At 37.7% G+C, this 10365-nt stretch overlaps 1 long non-coding RNA gene across 1 annotated transcript in view; it reads right to left on the bottom strand.

Moving 5' to 3' along the window:
* Nucleotides 1–4171: 4171 nt before the first annotated feature.
* The window catches only part of LOC123379124, a 69159-nt gene continuing 62965 nt past the window's right edge, over nucleotides 4172–10365 (bottom strand). Inside the window, exons 3-4 of the long non-coding RNA XR_006583138.1 lie at nucleotides 6719–6810; nucleotides 4172–5720 (exon numbers count right to left, since the gene is read on the bottom strand). This is a non-coding gene — a long non-coding RNA (uncharacterized LOC123379124). The remainder of the gene's footprint in view (nucleotides 5721–6718; nucleotides 6811–10365) is intronic.

Below are 10365 nucleotides of genomic sequence, written 5' to 3'. Positions count from 1 at the left end.
TGTGTTGCTGTGAAGGAAGGTCACAGTGTGACTGCATGTGGCTGGAGCAGGAACCCAGAGGTTTCTCTGTTTTTTAACCAATACTTTTGTTTTCTGTCCCATTATACTCTCCCACATTTAGGAATGCCATGTCCCCCTCTCAATTCTTGAATTTTTGTGACTTGGCTGGTTTCCAGACTTGGTTTCGGAAAGAAGTTAGCTTCTTTCTGCCTACAGGCATTTTTCTCATGATTCTTTTCTCTTCCATTCTCTTGATGCTTTTGGCTAAAAAAAAACTTTTTTCTTTTTTAAATTTTATTTAAATCCAAGTTAGTTAACATATAGTGTAATAATGGTTTCAAGAGTAGAATTTAGTGATTCATCACTTACATATGACACCCAGTGCTCATCCCAACAAGTGCCCTCCTTGATACCCATCACCCATTTAACCCATCCCCCACCCACCTCCCCTCCAGCAACCCCTTGTTTGTTCTCTGTAGTTAAGAGTCTCTTATGGCTTGCCTCCCTGTTTTTGTCATTTTTCCTCCCTTCCTATCTTCATCTGCTTTGTTTCTTAAATTCCACACATGAGTGAAATCATATGGTATTTGTCTTTCTCTGACTGACTTCACTTAGCATACTACATTCTAAATCTACCCACATTGTTGCAAATGGCAAGATTTCATTCTCTTTTATCACTGAGTAATATTCCATTGTGTATATATACCACATCTTCTTTATCCATTCAGTAGTCAGTGGACACTTGGACTCTACCCATAGTTTTGCTGTTGTTGATAAAGCCGCTATAAACACTGGGGTGCATGTGCCCCTTTGAATCAGCATTTTTGTATACTTTGGATAAATACCTAGTATTGCAATTGCTGGGTTATAGAGTAGCTCTATTTTTAATGTTTTGAGGAAACTCCATACTGTTTTCCAGAGTGGCTGCATCAACTGTGAAAGTGTTCTCCTTTCTCCATGATATCTGTTGCTTCCTAAGTTGTTAATTTTAGCCATTCTGGCAGGTGTGAGGTGGTATCTTTGTATTTTCCTGATGATGAGTGATGTTGAGCTTCTTTTCATGTGCCCATTAGCCATCTGGATGTCTTCTTTGGAAAAGTGTCTGTTCATGTCTTTTGTCCATTTCTTCACTGGATTTTTTTGCTTTTGGGGTGTTGAGTTTGGTAAGTTCTTTACGGATTTTGGACACTAACCCTTTGTCCAATATGTCATTTGCAAATATCTTCTCCCATTCCATAGGCTGCTTTTTAGTTTTGTTGATTGTTTCCTTTGCTGTGCAGAAGATTTTTATCTTGATGAGGTCCCAATCATTCATTTTTGTTTCCCTTGCCTCCAGAGACATGTCTAGTAAGAAGTTGCTACAGTTGAGGTCAAAGAGGTTGCTGCCTATTTTCTCCTCTAGAATTTTGATAGTTTTCTGTCTTACATTTAGGTCTTTCATCCATTTTGAGGTGTGTGTGTGTGTGTGTGTGTGTGTGTGTGTGTGTGTGTGTATGGTGTAATAAAATGGTCCAGGTTCATTCTTCTGCATGTTGCTGTCCAGTTTTCCCAACACTATTTGCTGAAGACACTGTCTTTTTTCCATTGGATACTCTTCCCTGCTTTGTCAAAAATTAGTTGGCCATACATTTGTGGGTCCATTTCTAGGTTCTTTATTCTGGTTCAATTGATCTATGTGTCTGTTTTGTGCCAAACAAAACCGTCTTGATGATTACAACTTTGTAACACAGCTTGAAGTCCAGAATTGTGATGCCTCCAGCTTGGTTTTCTTTTTCAATATGGCTTTGGCTATTCAGGATCTTTTCTTGTTTCATAAACAATTTAGAATTGTTTGTTCTAGTTCTATGAAGAACAGTGGTGTTATTTTGATAGGGATTGCATTGAGTGTGTAGATTGCTTTGGGTAGTATAGACCATTTTAAGAATATTTGTTTTTCCAACCCATAAGCATGGAATGTTTTCTCATTTATTTGTGTCTTCTTCAATTTCTTTCATAAGCTTTTCTACAGTTTTAAGTGTATAGATCTTTTACCTCTTTGGTTAGGTTTATTCCTAGGTATTTTACAGTTCTTGGTGCAATTGTAAATTGGATAAATTCCTTGATTTCTCTTTCTGCTTCATTATTTGTGTATAGAAATGCAACTGTGGCACCTGGGTGGCTCAGTTGGTTAAGTGTCCAACTTTGGATCAGGTTATGATCTCATGGTTTGTGAGAATGAGGCCCACATCAGGCGCTCTGCTCTCAGAGCAGAGCTTGCTTCAGATCCTCTGTCCACCCCCCTAACTGTCCCCTGCTCTCACATTCTCTTTCTCAAAAATACACATTAAAAAGAAATGCAGCTGATTTCTGTACATTGATTTTATATCCTGCGACTTTGCTAAGTTCATGTATCAGTTCTAGCAGTTTTTTTGGTGGAGCCTTTTGGGTTTTCCACACAGAGTATCATGTTGTCTATGAAGAGTGAAAGTTTGACTTCTTCCTTGCCAGTTTGTATGCCTATTCTTTTTTTTTTTTTTTTTTTTTCTGATTGCTGAGACTAGGACTTCCAACACTATGTTGAACAACAGTGGTGAAAGTGGAGATCCCTGTCATGTTCCCGACCTAAAAACTGAGAGTTTTCCCCCATTGAGGATGATATTAGCTGTGGGTCTTTTATATATGGCCTTTATGATGTTGAGGTATGTTTTTATATCCCTACTTTCTTGCGGGCTTTTATCAAGAAAGGATGCTGTACTTTGTCAAATGCTTTTTCTGCATCTATTGAGATGATCATGTGGTTCTTATCCTTTCTTTTATTAATGTGATGTATCATGTTGATTGATTTGCTTGACTAAAAAAATTCTTTGCTGTAATTTTAAAAGGGTTTCAGGAGAGAGTTGAAGCAAATAGTTTTGTTCTATCAACTGTTCTAACCAGTAATCTAGTGTACTTATTAGACAGAGGAGAAGGCAAAGTCCTAAGGATATCAAATAACTTGCCTATGAAACCAGAATTCCTATCTAGACTTTTCTGATTCTTTTATTAGGAGGAGAGTACATGAGATGAACTTTAAGTTTTCTTCCTAACCTAAGATTTTATGGATATGGTACACCAGTTATTCTCAAGATTTATTGTCTCTTTTACCTGAAAGCCAATCTGTAGCCATAAACATGTCCTGTAGTGCCTATAAGATTGTAATTACCTTGAGAAATTTATGTCTTTATAATTTATTTGTGTCATAAACACAATGGTCACCTGACAGATATTAGAATGAAAGTAACGAATGCTTGTTTGCCAAACGGACTTGATCTTCAGGGTCTACCAACTTGTAATTCTAGCAACAGTCACTGTCAGAGCAAAAGCTCAGGTTAAGCTCCTGATATAGTGCAGTGTGGATTCTATAGCAGGATTCTGTGCTTTTTGAGTCAGCAGTCTGCATGTATGATATTCCCAATGCTCTTTCATAAAAACCTTTGAGAAAGGTTGGCCATGGTCATTTGTGCAGATCACTACCACTTGGTAATATTGACATAAGATCTAAATTTCAGGTAATTTATCTTGATAATATTTTTGGTATTTGGGAGTAGGAGGCATCAGTGTTAGTGATCTATTCCTTAAAGTTTCCCAGCCTCAGACAGAGTGGAGAAGGTGTTAAGCCAGGGCTATAACCTCAAAAGCTTTAAGTATTAAAATGTTTATAGTATCAAGAGCATGAGAAGATAAGCCACAGACTGGGAGAAAATATTTTGCTAAAGACACATCTGATAAAGGACTGTTACCAAAGTATACAAAGAACCCTTCAAACTTAACGATGGAAAATAAACAACCCAATTTAAAAAGTGGGTAAAAGACTCAAACATTCACCCCACCAAAGATATATAGATGGCAAATGAGCACGTGAAAAGATGTTCCACATCCTATCTCATTAAAGAAATGAAAATTAAAACAATGAGATACCACTACATATCTATTAGAATGGCCCAAATTCAGAACACTGACAACACCAAATGCTGGTGAGAATGTGGAGCAACAGGAACCCTCATTTACTACTCTTAGGAACGCAAAATGGCATAGCCTCTTTGGAAGATACTTTGGCAGTTTCTTACAAAACTAAATATACCCTTACCATAAGATCTGGCACTCATTCTCCTGGGGTATTTACCCAAAGGAGCTAAAAACAGGTCCGCATCAAAACTGGCACACAAATGTTTATTCATAATTGCCAAAACTTGGCACCAACCAAGATAGTCTTCAGTAGGTGAACAGATAAAGAGTGGTACATCCAGACAATAAAATATTATCCAACACTAAAGAGAAATGAGTTGTTGTCCAGGCTAAGGGCATTCCACCCAAACACACCACAATGGCAACTGATTATTTTGAGTTGAAGCTACTTGGGAAACAACAGGTTCAAGGACACTCACATCCTCCTCTGTCCCCCTGAAAGTAGGAAATAAATCACCCATATGAAGGTAACCTCTCTGTACTAAGTAAAAAAAAAAATATCCTTATCACCAGAGATAGGAACTTTAAAGCTGAGAAAGCTGTAGAAACAAACTTTGTTACTTTTTACTAATCTATTAGCTCAACCCAAATGTTTTTCCTTATCCTGTAAATTCCCCAGAATTTATTGTCTCTTTGTTTATGAAGTATAAAAACCGCCTGTCTTGATCATTTCTTTGGGTCTCAATTTCATTATTGGGCCTCTATGCACGTGCAATAAAATTTCATTTTTTCCCCGCTGTTAATCTGTGTCATGTAAATTTAGTTCTTTCTCCTACCTAAAAGAACCTTGGACAAAGGAAAATTTCTTCCTCCTCTTCACTATCAAGCAATAAAAAGACATGGAGGAATCTTAAATGTAAATTACTAAGTGAAGGAAGCCAATCTGTAAAGGGTACTGCATGAGTCTAGTTATTGGACATTGTGGGAAAGGCAAAACTGTGGAGACAGTAAAAAGATCAGTAGGTGCCAGAGGTTGGGAGCAGGGAGGAATAAATAGGTGAAGAACAGGGTTTTTAGGGCAAAGAAACTCCTCTGTATGATACTATAATAGTGGGTATATGTTATTCTATATTTATCTAAACCAACAGAATGTCCAAGTGTGAATCCTAATGTAAGCTATAGACTTTGGCCGATAATGTATCAGTGTAGGTCCACTGATTGTAACAAGGGTACCATTCAGGTGCAGATGCTGATAATGGGGAGGTCATGTGAGTATAGGGGCAAAGTCTACGCTGGAACTCTTTGTACCTTCTGTGGGCTTTTGCTGAGGGCTTAATTGGTTTAAAAAATATTCAAAAATTTCAGAGTCTTCCATTTCAAAATTTTAAATTACAAATTAAAAAAATTATGCTATCCCCATTATAAGTCAACACTGAAACAGTATAAATTATAAATTAATTTTTTCTTTAAATGACAATCTCTCTACTTTTGTTGGGAGGGGGATAGCAAATTCTTTCAAACAAAATTTTTGCTCTCATTTTTGTGTGGGTGTTCCTATATGCTGGAGCATGTGGTGTGTATTTTAGTGACCTAGTGATAGGTCGGGGTGCCTCGAATTATGTCCCTTTCCCTTCCCCAGTGGTTCTCTTGATCCCCATGGCTGAGATCCATGGAAAGGTGTAATCCTGAAAATTGCTGCCATGGTGAGGTCACTGTTGCAGCCACAGGTAAACAATTCCCCTTGGTTCCTGAAGTCCCTGATAAGCTTGGTGAATCTTCAGAGGCCACTTTCAAGGCTGAATATGGGGTAAGACAGATAGATGTAAATTTGGAAGCTATCTCCTCTTGTTTAACTGCCCTAACTTAGGCAAGTCATTTTATCTTTTTGAACTTCAGATTATTCTGTAATATTTGTTTTAAAATACTGGCACCTTAGGAGGCAGGTGAGAAAGAAATGGAATAGCACACATAAAGCAGTCAAGAGGTATCATTCTACTCTTCTCTTTCCCAACTCTATAATAAATAAAAAAAAAGTGATCATGGCAATAACAATATGGTACATTCTATAGTAATTTCTAGATTACAAAGCAGTTTCATGCACATTCATAGAATTATCAAATATTAGCATTTAAAGGTAACTTAGAACTCATCTAGCCCTTTGTTCTTTTCTTATCTGTGAGTAAATTGAGTTCAAGGAAACTATGTAATATATCCAAGGTCATCCAGCTAGATAATAGCAAGGTTATGATTAAAAACAAAGGTAATATTTCCCCCCACATATGTCTTTCCCCCACATAGACATATGTATATCTTTACTGGGTATGTTTTATAACAACAGCTATTGTTTACAAACATCTACCAAATGCCAAGATTTTCCCAACACTTTCTCATCTAATCCCTACAACAATCTTCCCAGGTGGGTACTATTATTTTTCCATTTAAGGTATCAGGAATGGAATCTCAGAGGGGTTGAATAACATCTACAAGACCATCCATCCAATAGAAGGCAGAGTAGGAATGGGTCTGACAAAGTCCACGTGTATGCTCCCAACACTGAAGGGTGTTGTTTAGGTTAGGTTATTACAGGACAGACCAATTAAATTAGTTGAATTGTTTAAATCATCCCTGTGAGTGGCTTCCTGTGGTTGGTGTCTCTTACTAGGAAATATGGCAGTACAAAGTATATTCGGGTTGGAATCCAAATTCTAGAGAAGGTAGCCTATCTAGTGGAGTGGTTGACTGTGAACTTAGGTGTCAATCTGACCTGTGTTCTACTCCCAGCTTTGCCACTCACCAATGACATGACTTTGGACAAGTGACTTGTTCTCTCTTTCTTTCCCATCTGTGAAATGGAGATAATGATAGTAACAATCTTGCTGATCTGTTCTGAAGAGAAAATGAGAAATAAATATTATTTGTTAAGTCTGTACATGGTACTTTGCATAGCTCTTGTTACCTAGTGGGTGCTTCCTAAATTTTATTATCTCTATTATTTTCATCATGATTTAACCTCTCTGAGTCTTTGCTCTTTTAAGGGGAATACAATGGTGAGTGTTTAATGGTCAAATGGGAAAATTATATCTATGTTATAATGTAATCATTAGAGAAATGCATGTAAAGTGCCTGACACTCAACAGATGGTCACTCAAAAGTCAAGTGTGTCCTAGAAGCTTCTATAATTAAGTCTCAGATAACTGCAGATAAACAGTAACCTGTTGGAAACATATAGATAAGTAGTCTTAATGTCAATAACATTACTCTAAGTGGGATGTTGTTTCCAAATCCCTGTTTCCACTTTATAAAACCAATATGGGGCAAATGAAAAGCTACAGGTTAATAAAGATGTGAGCTTCACCTGGGACAAAATGGATGGATGCCCAAGGTAACTCCAAGGTAAAAAAGCAAAATCTGTTGGCTGTTTGCCTTCCTCAGGAGTCATTTTAACCAAGTTCACCAATTCCTGAGTTAGCCGAGATATTAGACTTAGCTAAGAAAAGTCACTTAAACTTGTTAAAACAGAAACAGTTCAAAGAGGCCCTTAAAAAGGGAATACAATGCTGTTTCATGCCTTTGCAACACAGTTATCAGTGATATCTTTTCTCAAGGGTGCCTTTTGTGCCACTTGAGTCATGCAAGGTGGTTAGGTACTGCTTATGCTTACACCCTAGTGGCCCATTCCCCCCTCAGTCCTTGGCAGGCAGGGAAATGTGTGGTTGTCTGTGCCTAGGATCTACTTGGGAAGGTGGTGCTGAACGTGGTATGGGGGGTGGGAAGCAGGGATCCTAGGCCATAAGTTCTTTTAAGTGCATACAAGTGAGAAAAAGCAAACATCACCAAAACTCTTTGTGGGGTGGGCAGAGACACCACCCAGCAGGGCCCTGATAGGATCCTATGTCTGCTGGGTGCCTCTGCTCTTGACCACATTGCTCTGAGGTCTCCCTGCCTGGCAGGTGCTCTGCAAAAGGCAGAGGGGTTCTTAACATCATAGTGGTGTCTCTCCTTCAGACTCACTCATGGAGCATGGGTGCACAGGGACAGGTGGTGTTTTAGAAACCACTAGGAAATAGGGACAGTGTGACACTTAAACCTGCAGCTCCATTTTCTACAAACTCTGAACCCTAGGTAAACAAACCAACCACCCTTGTTGTCCCCTGACAGTGCCATCTGTAAAAGGGGAGAAGGAGGCGGTGAGAATCAAATTCAGGAATGTGTGTGACACAGCATATTGTGGGTGTCCCATAAATGTCTTCCAAAATTAAAAAAATAAAAGTTAAATGTTGGAGAAATATGTAATACGTCACAGCCAAAAAGAAACCTAGCTTTCCATGCCTTCTCTTCCAAGCATGAAATAACACCCAGAGATACTTACCCTAAGTCTAAAACAATAGTACCATGTAAAAAATAACTCTTGGGGCGCCTGGGTGGCTCAGTTGGTTGAGTGTCCGACTTTGGCTCAGGTCATGATCTCACAGCTTGTGAGTTCAAGCTCTCCATCAGTCTCTGTGCTGACAGCTCAGAGCCTGGAGCCTGCTTTGGATTCTGTGTCTCCCCCTCTCTGCCTCTCCCCTGGTCATGCTCTGTCTCTCTCTCAAAAAATAAACAAACATTAAAAAAAACATAATAACTCTTTATTTGCATTTTACTGGCTCAAAACTGCCTTAAGAGACATTTTCATCAAACAGTGACATATTCTTCCTATATTAATTTGAGATTAAGTCATAAGGACTGTTTGAAGAAACTTTTTTAATTCTTCTTGAACACTAGGTATGCCAATAAATAAATGAATTTCTAACTTTGATATTTTAAATAAGTGTTTGGCTATTGCCTAGAAAAACAGTCTTTTTATATTTCTGAAAAGCTCCCTACTGTCATCTTAATTTTGACAAAGTAATTAGTTTTGTAGGAACTCTGTCCTTTTCACAACTCACATGATTGTGCAAAGACCAATTAATGAATTCTGACTTCCTTATTTGCATAAGAAATATGCAAGACCATATTTCTTGGTCTTGAAGACCATAACTATGAAGAATGTAGTTTATTCAGAATATTCTTTATTTTTCTTTCTTTCTTTTCTTTTTTTTTTTTTTTTCCACATAGCTCATTTCTGCAGAGCAGCCCAAACTGGATCCCTTGACTGTTTCAACCTCGTTTAATAGGAAAATAAAGGTATGAAAAAAACATTTCCCTAAATACAACCTGTAGGTTTCCATATAGAGAGACCAGATCCACACTTCCAAAATAATAGTGCCCAAGAGGGAGAGGAAATAATATTTACTGAGTACTTACTACGGAACCAGGAATTGTGCCGGGAACTTCTGATGCATAATCCCATTATGTCTTCACAGACTCCACTTCATTTTAATCCTTACAAGAACCCCATAACATAGACATCCCTTCACATTTTTGTGCATCCTGCTTCCCAAATAGGTCTCTCTCTTCCCAGTCTCCTCCCTGCCCCCCTTTTCACTCCCAGGTGGAACAGAGCTTCTCAGCATTTTCAGATTGTGGCACATGTGGAAAAGCCTAACATTTGCTTGTCACACTAAAAAACAGCAGAACATTCTGGAGTATGTAGGTAAGGCTTGGTGAAAGAATATAAGAGATTAGGAGAAAATATACATATGTTATAGAAGATATTATTATATACTGAGTTTGTACTACACTTATAGACAAAAGTATTTTAAACTGTTTAGTGAGAAACTTAACCCTACTTTTCTAAACAAAGCTTTATAATTTATTAGAAATGGATATCGAGGCTTAACTTACATCCAATGAAATACATAGATTTTAAGTGTATGCTTTTGATCATTTTTGACCAGTGAACACATCTTCCCCAACCAAGATATACTAGCACATTTTTATCACCCTAAAAAGTTCCTTTTTGCCTGCTGTCAGTGAATGTCTGTACCTTAGAAGCAGTTACTTGATCTGGTATCTATCATTGTAGAAAGCTTTGCCTATTCTAGAACTTGATATAAATGGAATAATACAGTATATACTCTTTTGTGTCTTGCTCCTTTTATGAAGCAGACTCATTCAGCCTATTGCATGTATTGATAATTTGTTACTTTTAATTGCTAATATTCCATTTCATGAATATACTATAGTTTGCTTATCCAGTCTCCTGTTGATGCATACCTGGGTTTTTTCCAATTTGGGGCTACTATAAGCTACTATAAACATTCTTGCACCAGGTTTTTTGTGCACATATGTTTTCATTTTCCATGGATACCCAGCGGAAAGTGGCTGGGTGATATAGCAGATGCGTGTTTAGCTTTTCACAAAATTCTCAGTTTTCCAAAGTAATCGTATCATTGTATACTTCTGCTATCAATGCAGGAGAGTTCTGTTGCTTTCACATCTATGTCAGTGGTTAGTGGTGTTCTTGTTTGTACTCCCACCCATTCTGGTTGGTTTGTGATGATACCTAATTATTGTTTT

This window comes from Felis catus, chromosome C1 (assembly GCF_018350175.1).
Source record: "Felis catus isolate Fca126 chromosome C1, F.catus_Fca126_mat1.0, whole genome shotgun sequence".
NCBI classification, from domain to species: Eukaryota; Metazoa; Chordata; class Mammalia; order Carnivora; family Felidae; genus Felis; species Felis catus.
The sequence above is the reverse complement of the archived record's forward strand: the minus strand, read 5'-3'. Positions and strand labels throughout refer to the sequence as shown.